The sequence below is a fragment of the Ursus americanus genome, chromosome 23 (genome assembly GCF_024610735.1).
Source record: "Ursus americanus isolate L20-20 chromosome 23, mUrsAme1.1.p, whole genome shotgun sequence".
Lineage (NCBI taxonomy): Eukaryota > Metazoa > Chordata > Mammalia > Carnivora > Ursidae > Ursus > Ursus americanus.
In genome coordinates this window covers 25,787,791-25,800,525 of record NC_142149.1, presented here as the reverse complement: position 1 = coordinate 25,800,525, position 12,735 = coordinate 25,787,791, and the positions used below count along the sequence as shown (strand labels likewise).

The window sequence follows — 12,735 nt, the reverse complement described above, 5'->3', positions numbered from 1 at the left end:
TCTTATGAAACATACATATAAACCCATTCTGGCCAAGGCTTTTCTGTGGGTACTAGAAGCAGAAAAAAGATTCTTTTCTTAACCAAAGGAGCTATGTAACATGTCCCTACGATCATTAGAACAAAGCGAGCCTTCATTAATACTGTTTATGTGGGCTCTGGAGTTCCTTATTCAATAAACTTGAACAAAAATGAGCTGAACATACCAGAATGTTCTGACATGGGTTTTCACCCCAGGGACAAGCTCTTCCGCAAGGGTGACCATGAGGCTAAGAGAGGCGGTGCATAGATAATGGAGACAATCTACAGTTTTCAGCGCATGAACTACAGAAAGAAAAGACTGGCAGAATCTTCTTGACAGCAGATGACAGCAAGATAAAGTAAGAGGCAAAAATGAATAATAGACTAACCTTGTCTTTAAGAAATACAGTCTCCAAGTGTTCACGGCCGAGCTCTGCTGTCATCTATGGAACATAGCAGGTCCCTTCATCCTTCCAGGCTTCTCGTGCCCCTTATCTGAGCCCCAGCAGCCAGACGCGCCTAATAGTAATAACCAAATGTCCCATTTAATGAGCGCTTGCTCTGTGCCAGCCACAGCTGCTAAAGCCTGCTTTATCTCATTTACGCACTTCAGTTCGTTTAGCTCATTTAATCATCCCGACTCGTTGTGAGGTTATGTTGGAGTCACATGTGAAAAAATTGAGGCTCAAAGAGACTAAATAACCCGGGACTGGAACCCAGGACATTTAACTCCAGAGCCAGTGAAGGAGCCTCACCTGTACCCTTCGCTGGGATGCATTTGACATCCTGGGAGCATAGGCAGGGAGTAGGTGGGTGCAGAGGGAGGACGGGAGCAGTGAAGTGTGGGTAGCAGGATACAGAGCATTCATGGAAATCAGCCAAGGTTCGGAACATGCCTGCAGACCTCACCTTTCCATCCTGGCAGGTAGCAGCCGTGGCCTGAAGTCACTTCCGGGAGGATCCGGACCTCATTACAGGAGGGCAACCTGTTCTGGCTTTCTGCAGCTTCTTTCGTGAGAGTTGGAAAGGATGCAGGTGCTTTGAAAACAGGACTGTAGCAAGAGAGTTTGACTTCTAGAAATTGCTATTTCAAAATGTTTTGGGGGGGGAAGGAAAAGAAAAGCATCAGGGAATAGCTTAACTCAGTGGTTCTTGATAAATGTGTGAGAAATACGTCTCTTCAGAAGAGAGAACGCTCCAGAAGATTCTTGGCATGTGGTTTGTTTTGTGACAACAGATTTCAAGTCCAGAAACCAGTAAGAAGGAAAGTGTGTCAAATCTTTGCATCGTGGAAGGAAAAAGAAGGACACTGGAACCGCCTTTCCTACGTGTGGTACTTCGTATCTGTCACCTCGTGTATTTTGCATGCTTGACTCTACCCTGCCTAATTCCTGAACGACTGTGTAGTGGATGCTTTTGTTTTATTCTCACAACGATCCTTAGGTGCGTTCCCATATCGCAGATGAAGAAAACCAGGCAGGGAGGGGCTAGACAACTAGCCCGGGGTTATTTGGACAGAAGAGGTTTCTGGCCGGGTTCAGAACAATGGCTTTTCCAGCCGCATCCTGCATCCAACATACGGCTCCCCACGTGTGCCAACTCTCCTGCAACTCAATGAAAGACACCATGCTTTAAAAATCCAGGTGTTGTTATCTCCTGGGGGAAAATACCATATCTCGGTCTGGTTTTACAGTTTGCTGTGATTGCTGGACCACCTTTGGGGGTCTTTAGTCAAGGAAATGATAGGCGCTGCTTCTTATCTTTAGCCATCATTGCATTCCGCGTCTTAGGATGAAGGAAACGATCAGTCCCCGGGCCGACCGGCGATAACTGCCGAACCTGAGGGCGAGAACGCGGCAGCTGGTCAATACCAAACCGCTTCCCCTCCACAGACCACGTGTGCTCTTACACGTGAACACGGACTTGTCAATAACTCTCTATAACTAAGTCCTAGCTTATAATTGTTGTTCCAGCAAGCGCTGTTGAAATGTGATCTGCCCTCAGATATAAAACACCTTTCCTTGCCTCTTTCCTTTCTTGTGGAAAGAAAACGTGTGTACACTCGAAAGCAAAGCGGACCAGAGTCACTTGGCTGTGTGACCTCGGAAGAGTTGCTTAACCTCTCTGTGCCTTTGTTTCATCATTTGCCTATTTCAGGAACAAATGGGGTAATGGAACATATGGTGCTCATCTCTGGACGCCTGGGGTCTGGCAGACGATGGGTGGGACTTGCGTCTTCACTGGAATCAAACTCTCCCGGCGTAGAAATGTGACAGTGGTCATCATCGTTTAAAGGGAAGGGAGAGGTGAAGATTGATATTCCTTCAATACGTATCTTCTTCCTGTCTCCATAGAACACTGGCTGGATAAAGTATGCCCCTGAAGTTTTGTATCCGTCTCTCAAATTTAGACTAGCAGGGTTGGCAAACCACAGCCTGCCGCCCGGTTTTGTAAACAGAGTTTTGTGGGAACCCAGAGACGCCCATTCTTTCATATTTTGTCTGTGGCGCCTTTCATACCAAAGCAGACTTGAAGAGTTGTGACGGAGAGCCTATCACCCACATAGCTGAGTGTATTTACTTTCTGACTCTACGGAAAGCCTGCCAACCACTCAATTATAGTACGACCCATCGGGGATCTGTTTCTCTTTGAGAGCTCTCGCCCCATCCGGGGCCTGGAACACGGGGTGCTAGACGGGGTGCTCCCTACGTGTCAGAACAGGACAAGAGAAATTGGAAAACGATCCGGGTTCTGACCAGGCAACCTGTCGCTCACACTTCCTTGGGAGAACAGGCTCAAAGTGAGGACCCAGAAGAGGGGGGCTGCACATACCTGCCCCCTATTCTGCAGGAGCTAAAGTTTCTATTATCGATCGCTTGTTTCGTCGTTCTGAGGAGCTAATTACTGAGTGCTTGTGAGATGCCAGGCCCTGGGCTAACTGCTTTATATATTTTGTCTCATGAAATCATCACCGCAGTTCTGTGAAGTAGTTAATATTATTATCCCTGTTTATAAATGAGAGGCCTGCCTTGCCCCAGGGTACCCAGTGGTGAGTTCCCATTAGAGAGCCTCTCTTTAGGATTCCAGGCTGTTCCTTTACTGGCTCAGCCAAGTGCCTTGCTCTCCCTGTCCCTCGGGACATCACATGCTATTGTATTTCTGCCAGCCTACGCGGCTTCAGTCATTCACTTAACAATTGTCTCTACCTTGCGGTAGCTAATACATGCGGGGTTCTGTGCTGGGCATGGGGACATCACAAGGACCCATCAGATACAGTCCTTGCCTGAATGAAGCTTAAAGTCAGCATAGTGACAGTGGCAAGCATTCATCAATCGCACAATGAATTGAAAGAGAAGTGTGATCTGTTTCAAAGAGGAAAGGCACAGGATGCCAGGGGGGTGGGTCATGGGGACCTCTCTCAAGAGGTGGCCCCTGAGCTCAGATCTAAAGGGGTTCGTAAATAAAAGGCAAGCACAGAGGGGAGGGAAGGGGGTCCTAGACAGAAGGAACAGCGTATGTAGGCTCTAGGGAAGGAGGAAGCCCGGTGCACGGTGCATAAGGAAACAAAAGATCACTGTGGCCAGTGTGCGTGGAACAAGGGGACGTGGTGGGAAACGCCAGGGGCCACACAAGGCTTATGCTCAGATCTGGGTCGCTGGCTCTGTCTCAGAAGCAATGAGAAGCCACTGCGGTGTCTAAGCAGGGGTCACGAAGGTGGTGGGGTTATCACTCCGAACGCCGTCGGTGTCGTCTTCCGCGACAAGGCTGCTCTTTCCCGAGTTCACTAAGGGGCTCCTGCTAACGGAGCATCGCGTGGCGAAAGCCGAACTGAGGCGTCTACAGCAGGGTCCAAGGACACAGCCGGTCGCTCTGCTGAGGCGTGAAGGGTGAGCGAGCAGCAGCCCGGCACACACCCGTGAATCCCCTCGTTGCTGGCAAGTGTGAACTCGGTGTGAGGCCTTCACAGCGCAGGCTGCTCTCGGCCAGCCCGATGGCAAGGATAGCTTGCTGTCGACTTGGAAGCTCGCTTGCAGTAGTTCTGCTCACGTCGTAGAGACGAGTACTTCTCTGTCAGCTTGGAAGCTGAGCTACTAGTCACGGAAGCCCAACGTGCGTCAGGTGTATAGTCATAAACACAACTCTCCGTCACCCTTAGAACGGAATCCAGACCCGCTAGCTTGGCCCGCCGGGCTCTCCGTGGTCTGGCCCCGCCTCCCTGTTGGACTTCAACTCACACTACTCTCCCTCACTTAGTAGTTGCTCAATAAACACCTACTGAATGCATGGACATAGGACTGACTGTATGATCTTGGGAAAGCCCCTCTCTGGTTTCAGTTTCTTCATTTTGAAAAGAAATGGCTGGCCTGCGTTTCCTCGGAGGCCCCTCCCAGGATGAAGAACCTAGAGGATGCAGAATTGGGATTCATTCAACAAACATTGCCAGCATCCCCTCCAAGCAAGTCCCACGTGAGGCACAGGGGATAGGATATGATGAAAGACTCCGCGGCCCTTGAGATGTTTATTCAAAGGCAGAGAAAAGAATAGTTTATCAAAATAACATGGTGCATGAGTGTGAGTAGAGTGTGAACTCTACCGGCGTAGGAACTGGGGCAATCCTGACTCTTTCCACTCCCCTGAGCAAAGCATCTCTTGGAGGCCCAGTGTCCGCATGACTCAGATGGACAGAATGGCACAACTCATGGAATTTTGTGAGGGTTCGATGAGGTGGTGTCACTGCTGGCATTGTGTCTGGCACAAATAAGCGTGTGGCAAGTGTTGGTGATGATTATCAACAGATGATGGTGGTGACTAGTGCCAACAATGACACTCAGCACCCATGTGACTGTACCAGCTGTCTATGACTTGTCTGTCCTGGTCACTCCATACTCCTGCCATCCCAGCTGTACAATATTTTGAACCTGCCCCCTGGACAAGGGCTCCATGGAGCAGAGAGGAGCTGCACTTGATGTTCAAGGTCAGTGATTCATGGAAGATGTCCTAGAGAAGCTGAGACCGGAGCTGAGCTGTAAGGTCAAGAAGGGGAGGCAAGGTCTCCTCGGTCTCCCCTCTGCCCTGGGAAATCTTTCAAAAATGAATCAAAGAATCAAAAACTGATTTCTTCCTTAAAACCAGTGGCTTCCTGTTGCACTTGTAATAAAGTCAAAGCTCCCTACCATTGTCTGCAAAGCCCCCCATGCGCTGGTCCCATCTTAAGCCACCTTCCCCAACCATGCTCAGCCATTTATCCCGACGCATTTGCAGAGGCCGTGCTCTCAGCCAGTGAGGTGCCTCCCTCCAGTCTTCCATGCCCAGCTCCTTTTCGTCATCAGAACACAGCTCAGATGTCACCTCTGCAGACAGGCCTTCACCAACTATACGCTACCTGACATCGTTCCCACTCCCACGCGCCTCGCCCCCATTTTTCCCACTACAGCCATTCCCTTTGCAAGCCAAAGCCTTGTCTGTTTCCTTCAAAGCTCTCGATGCTATCTGAAATGATCTCTAGGAGGTCAAGGACTTCATCAGTCGTATACAGCTGGCCTTGGCACGTAGTCGCCCCTCCAAGATTTTTTGAACAAGTGAATTCCGGGGGCTGGTAGGATTGAGTGAGGCAGCATATTCTGGGATGAGAACACAAGGTCCAAGCCAGTGCCGCCCAAGGAAGAGTCACATCAGGTCACAAAGGACTTGAGTACAGAGAATGTACTGGATCCTGCATCTGAGCATCATGAAAAAACCAACACTCTCTTATTTCTTCCTCTAAGACACCTATTTCTCAGTCTTGCATTTCCAGAAAGCTTCTCCATGAGGGCCCCTGTCTAAATTAATAAGAAGTCAAGATTATAAAATAATTTCCTGTAATCCAGGGTTAGCTCTTTCACACGGTAATTCCAACTAGGCTGGCAGAAACCCTTAGGGCATCTCTTTAATGAATAACTAAACTTGGTGCTTAATTAGCATATCACGATTAGTTCCCAAAGAGTTTGCTTTTGTAAGCACTTTGCACATGGGCCCCGCCACCGTCTTAAGTTGCCTTGTACTTGCTCAGAGGTCAAACATTGTCAGACACTGATCACCTTGAGTAAGCCCCGAAGTTGAGGCTCAGACTACATCTTTGTGCTCATCCAAATTATTAAAAATTCTGAATTTGTAGGATATTACCTATAACTGGCGAAAAGTAACCCAGAGACCTCACTTTCAGAACCCACCTGCCAATCTGAAACTCTTCTTCTAGCAGGACAGGATCTGTACATGGCTGCCCTGCCCCGCGCCCCCCATTCCAAATTCATGGCGGTACAAGCAGCAGACCCTCTTCCCCTAGACCCACCCACACCAGGCACATGGTGAGTGGTTAGTGGACATTGGATTGGCACCACTGGGCCTGGCTGGGGAGGAACAAACCTCAGCTGCGGAAATGAAGGATCTGTAAGGTAGGGAGGGAAGCAACTCTTTTTCACAGTTAAGCCCTACTCTGGGTGTGCGAACTGGTGCAGGCCCCATGCCTCTTCTGCTCTGGCCTTTGATGCCAAAATCATGTTCTGAGAGGTGGGAACAAGAAGCCCGGGCACTGCCGAGCTGCCTCGTAGGCTCTTCTGGGGCTCCTAACCGTTCTGAGGCCTGGGGGATCGCTTGGTGCCCCCTCTTCCCAAACACGCACATTCCGCAAGTCCTACAGAACACTGTCCGCCTTCATGGCCATGTCCTGAAATTACACCCGCCCTACCTCCGGGCTCTCCCTGCTTGCCTCTGCCTTCTTGCCATCGGTGCCGATTATCTTACCCTCTGCTCCAAACCCTTCCATAGCTCATATGCTAGGCCTCCAAAGATCTGGACTCAGCCTATCTTCCAACATACGTGATACTTGTACCCCTCCACCCAGACTAACTGAACCAGAGGAAGAGTGAACAGCCAGACCAGACAGGGCTCTCTGCTAACCAACCAACAGTGTCTGCTAAACAGTACCTCTCAAAGTTTAATGCGCATTCAAATCCCTGGGGATTTTTTAAGATGCAGATCTTCATTCAGGAGATCGAAGGTAGGGCTCAAGATTCTCCATTTCTAACAAGTCCCCTTCCAGACCTTGTGGCTGCTGCTGGTCCCCGCATGGCGCACCGAGGAGAGAAGCACTCTGGATCTTTTTAACATCTAACGTGTGAGCCTTGGGAGGGGGAAGACGTTCTATTCCAAATTGCTTTAATTTAAGATATTAATTCTATAAAATCACCATTTTGGTAGATCAAAAAGCCTCACGTAAGAAGCAGGCCATCTGTGACCCCTAACAGAAACCAAAGCTCATGACATCAGGACCCAAGCCAAGTTACCTTGGAACAAAGAGGAGGCAAGACATCAGACCAAAATTCTCAATGTGCCAACGCGAGCTTAGAGCAGAGCACAGCCTCACCGTTCGGCTTGCCAGCCCCTTTCTGACAGTCCCTGGCCCCTGCAGAATGCCACCCTGTGGGTGACCCAGGGGCTCAAGAGACTTCTTCCTGCAGTTTCCAGTCATGCGAGTTGGGAAGGAAGAACCATTCCACTGGAGCGCCTTCCAATCCCCGGCTGTCCAACGCCTGATTCCCAGAACATGCTGAAATTTCCAGGCACGCCTTGTGGCCCTGGCATGTCCCCAGGTGGTTTTGTAGGTCACCCGGTGGGAAGATCTTAGCAGATGGCAGGATGTGTTTTGATTCTCATTAAGAAGCTTCCTCAACACTGAAGGGAGGTGGGGCAGGTTCCCCACAGCTCCTGGATCTTCCACATGGCAACCCTTCTCCACCTGCAGAAAGCGCTGGCTGGCGGGGCGGGGGGGGGGGGCAGGTAGGCAGGCGGGAGGGAGGCCAATGATAAGCACAGGCCTGGAAAACCTGCCTGATCCATTCTGCACAGGCAAAGCGGAGTTGCCAGTTCCCGCCCATGGTTGCCTTTCTGATTGCAGAAGAGCTGCTGTAGGACCATCTGCCACCATTGGCAAAACGCACAAGAAGTGAAAAAGCAGTAAGCAAATAGGGTATTTCAAGAGCAGCGATAGCAGGCTTCCTCCAGGAGAAGCTCTAATGACTCCGTTGTTCACGGTGTTCTCAGATCCAAGCTTCCATCCACCTGATTGGGCATTGATGGGATGCGGCTGCTCATTGATCCTGTGGCACTGGCTCTGCACTCCAGCTGCCCACGAGCTGGAGAGCAGTTAACAAATCCCGGTGCCCTGTTCCCACTCCAAATCAATGAAATCAGAATTGGGGGAGCAGGCACAGGTGGGTATTAAAAGCACCCAGGTGATTTAAATGCAGAGTGAAGGTTGCAAACCCTGTGTGAGAGGTGGTTTTTCCAAAGATCAAAGAAAAGCACTTTTTTAAAAAAATCATTGACTTTCTCAGCTTCTAAAACCTCACCTCCTTTTTTTAATGCAATCCAGGATATTGGTAATAATGAATACACTTAGACTTTTTCAGCGTCACAAATCACTTTTACAGGCACTGTCTTATTAGAGCCCCCACCCAGCCTGTGGAAAATGTTCACACTGCTACAGAAAGAGCTATGCTGAGCTGGCTGTGACATTGTTTACAAGACAGAAGAAAAACTGGAAACACACTGAAAGCCAGTGAGAGGATGGTTAAATGGGTCACGGGGCTTTCGTGCAACAGAAAATTCTACAGCTGTTATAAAAACTTAGGTAGCTCTACACACACTGGCTTCGAAAGATAGCCACAAACTATTTTTAAATTTTAAAATATCAAGTTCAGGGTCATGATTATAAATGATTCCGTTGTTACTGGGTTGTTTCATTTTTTATTTTTTAACAACTTTTTGAGATTTCTTCGCCATCGAAAAATTGTATATGTTTAAGGTGTACAACTTGATGTTTTGATATATGAATATATTGTGAAAAGATGACCACAAACTAAATAACGTATCCATCACCGCTACATAGTTACTGTTGTGTGTGTGTGAAGATGATTTAATTTAAGATCTATCCTCTTAGCAAATTTCAAGTATGCAATACAGTATTGCTAACTATCGTCACCAGGCTGTACTCAGAGCCCCTGAACTCACGTATTTTGAGTAACTGAAACTTTGTGCCCTTGACCAACCTCTCATTTCTCTTCCCCCCAGCCCCTGACAACCACCAAACTATTTGTTTCTATGAGTTAGACTATTGGAGATTCTATACAGAAGTGAGATCATACAGTGTCTGTCTTTCTGGGTCTGGCTCATTTCACTTAGCATATGTCCCCCTGGTTCATCCACGTTGTCACAAATGGCAGGATTGCCTTCATTTTTATGGATGAGTAATATTCTATCTTATTTTTCTTTATACATTTTCTTTATCCATTCATTCATCAAAAGAAACTTGGGTTATTTCCATCTCTTGGCTAATGTGAATAATGCTGCAACGAACATGGGACTGCAGGTGTCTCTCTGAGATGCAGATTTCATTTGCTTTGGATACGTAGCCAGAAGTGAAATTGCTGGATCATATGGCAGTTCTATTTTTAATTTTTTGAGGGACCTCCGTACTGTTTTCCATAATGGTGATATACCAGTTTACTTTCTTACCAACGGTGTACAAAGGTTCCCTTTTCTCCTCATCCTCACCAACACTTGTAATCTCTTGTCTTTTTGATAATAACCCTTCTAACAAGTGTGTGGTGATATTTCACTGTGGTTTTGACTTGCATTTCCCTGATGGCTGGTGATGTTGAGCACCTTTCCATGCACCTATTGGCCATTTACAGTTGAGAAATGCCAATTCACGTCCTTCGCCCATTTTAACCAGGTTCTTTGCTATTTTTGCTATTGAGTTGTACAAGTTCCCTATATGGTTTGGATATCAACCCCTATCAGATCCATGGTTTGCAAATATTTCCTCCCACTCTCTAGGTTGCCTTTTCATTGTTTTGTGTCCTTTGCTATGCAGAAGCTTTTTAGTTGGATATAGTCCCACTTGCCTACTTTTGCTTTTATTGCCTGTACTTTCTGGGGTCATGACCCAAAAATCATTGCCCAGACCCATGAATGTCAGGAAGATTTTTCCCTATGTTTTCTTCTACTAGTTTTACAGTTTCAGGTCTTATATATAAGTCTTCAATCCAGTTTAAGTTAATTTTTTAAGTGACATGAGATAAGGGTTCAATTTCATTCTTCTTCAGGGGATATCCAGTTTTCCCCACATCCTTTATTGAAGAGACTATCCTTTGCCCATTGTGTATTCTTGGCATCCTTGTCAAAGATCAGTTGACCATAAGTGTGTGGATTTATTTCTGGACCCTCTGTTCTGTTCCATTGATCTATACATATGTTTTTATGTCAATATCATACTTTTTTTATTACTATAGCTTTGAAGTATATTGTAGAACCAGGAAGTTTTGTTCTTATTCAAGATTGCTTTGACTATTCAGAGTCTTTTGTGGTTCCATATTAATTTTAGGAATATTTTTTTCTGTTTCTGTAAAGAATGCCACTGGAATTTTGATAGGGATTGAGCTAAATAGTACTATGAACATTTAAACAATATTAATTTTTCCAACCCGTGAACACAGGATGTCTTTCCATTTATCTATGTCATCTTTAATTTCTTTCATCAATGTTTTATAGTTTTCAGTGTACAAGTCTTTCACTTCTTTGGTTGAGCTTATTCCTAAGTACAGCTGACCCTTAAACAATGCGAGAGTTAGAACACCAACCCCCCCATGCAGTCAAAAATCCCTGTATAACTTTTGACTTCACAAAAACTTCATTATTAATAGCCCACTGTTGACCAAAAGCCTTACTGATACCATAGTCAATTAACACATATTTTGTACACTACTGTATTCTTACAATAAAGTAAGCTAGAGGAAAGAAAATGCTATTAAGAAAATTGTAAGAGAAAATACCTTTGCAATATTGTACTGTATTTATTTTTTTTTTTAAATCTGCATGTAAGTGGATCAGCTCCATTCAGACCCATGTTGTTCAAGGTCAGTTGTACTTTATTCTTTCTGTTGCTATTGTAAATGGGATTTACTTTATTAATTTCCTTTTCAGATAGTTTGTTGTTAGTATATAGAAGTGCCATCAATTTTTGTATACTGAATATGTATCCTGCGACTTTACTGAATTCATTTATTAGTGCGAACAGTGTTTTGTTGTAGGCAAATCTTCTGTGTATTCCACATACATGATACTTCATCTGCAGAGACACTTTTCCTTCCTCCTTTCTGATTTGGATGCCTTTTGTTTCTTTTTGTTATCTAATTCCTCTGCCTCGGACTTCCAGCACTGTTTTGAATCGAAGTGGCAAGAGTGGGTATCCTTGTCTTAGAGGAAAAGTCTTCAGGTTTTCCCCATTGGTTATATTAGCTATAGGCTTTTCATATATGGCTTTTATTGCATTGAGGCGAAATTCCTTCGCTACCTGTTTCATTGCGAGTTTTTATTATGAAAGATGGTGAATTTTGTCAGATGCTTTTTCTGAATCTCTTGATGGTCATGGGGTTTTTATCTTTCATTCTGTTGATGTGATGTATCGCACTGATTGATTTAACACTGATGATGTGTTAAACCATCCTTGCATCCCAGGGATAAATCCTACTTGGTCATGATGTATAATCCTTTCAATGTGCTGTTAAATTCAGCTTGTTAGTAGCCCCTTGGGTTTTTTGAGTCTGTGTTCACTAGGGATATTGGCCTGTAGTTCTCTTTTCTCAAAGTGTCTGGTTTTGTTTGGTATCGGATATCAGATGATGCTGGCCTCGTAAGATGAGTTTGGAAGTATTCTCTCTTCTTCCCATTTTTTGGAAGAGTTTAAGCAGAATCGGTATGAATTCTTCTTTGAATGATTGGTAGGATTCACCCACAAAGCCAGTTGGTCTGGGGCTTTTCTTTGTTGGGGGAGGGGTTGATTACTACTCTAATCTCTTTATTTGTATTCATCTGTTCAGGTTTTTATTTCTTCTTGATTCAGTGTTGGTAGATTGTATGTTTCTAGGAATTTATCTATCCTAGATAATTTCTAGGATCCTCAATCCTAGAAAATCCTAGAAATGTATAGATCTTGGATCTTTTATTATTTCTTAAACCCTCCATGCATATGTGTGTGATCTATAAGCACAAAAAATATCGGGAACGACATATGCTAAACTGTTAATAGTCATATTGCCTGGCCTGGAATTACATAGAGGTGGGGGAAGAACTCTCACTTTTTAAAAAATTTTTTTAGTTTGTTACAAAAATTATACTTTCATACTGTTTTAAAAAAATATCTATTTTAAAACCACAGCCTGGGATGAATTCTAAGGAGAGACAGTCACACCCAGGACTTCATTCGCTGCCCACACTAACTACCATACAAAGGCTTAACAGGCAGATGCTGGACTTCACTGAGCAAGGAGGAAGTTGAGTCCTGCCCAAGCAAGTGACCTTGGCTGGCTGGTGCATCGGGAGCCTGAGCCATCGCTCTCTCTTAATCGGGAATGCTGCATCTCACAGGCTGGCCACTGCCCTCTCAGAGTCCCTGGGCTGGCTCCAAACCTAACTATTCCCTGCTCACCCAAGGCCATGAGGAAGATTCACTCGGTGCCAGTGGCAGCTGTGGGTGTAGCCAGAAGGGCACGGTCTGCCCCTGCAGGGCAGTTCCACTCCTAATAAGAGAAATTCACTTTACACCCACTTTAGGGGAAATATCCTGGGACAGAGCCAGAGCCAGATGGGCACTGAGCTTATTAAAGGCCTGATTGTT

The 12,735-nt window shown here is 45.8% G+C and overlaps 1 protein-coding gene across 1 annotated transcript in view; it reads left to right on the top strand.

Annotated features, from left to right (window-relative positions):
- Positions 1 to 12,735, top strand: part of CA10 (carbonic anhydrase 10 (inactive)) — a 478,349-nt gene that overhangs the window by 440,822 nt on the left and 24,792 nt on the right. The gene's annotated exons all lie outside the window — the stretch shown is intronic.